We start from the raw sequence: 315 nt of genomic DNA, 5'->3' as shown, positions 1-315 counted from the left end.
AAATGGATTAGTTGAATTACACTAACAAAAATTTGATGAAGATCCTTAAGAAAATTACTGCAGAGAACCAGAAAGACTGGGATTCTAAGTTAAAGTTTGCTCTATGGGCTGCCAGAGTGACTACAAGAAGGTCAACAGAAAAATCACTTTTTGAGTTAGTGTATGGAACTCAAGCCCTGTTCCCAAGCCAACTTTTTAAGCCTGTGATTGCAATGATTCAAGAGGAAAAAGAAGAGCCCAATGCTCTGATAAGAAGAATGAATAAGGAAGTGGAGTTGAGCGAAAACAGGGATAAGATAAGAGACAACTTGATCA

This window comes from Pinus tabuliformis, chromosome J, assembly GCF_031772625.1.
Source record: "Pinus tabuliformis cultivar Carrire ecotype Pingquan chromosome J, CPIR1, whole genome shotgun sequence".
In the NCBI taxonomy this organism is placed as follows: Eukaryota; Viridiplantae; Streptophyta; class Pinopsida; order Pinales; family Pinaceae; genus Pinus; species Pinus tabuliformis.
Note: the sequence above shows the minus strand (reverse complement) of the source record.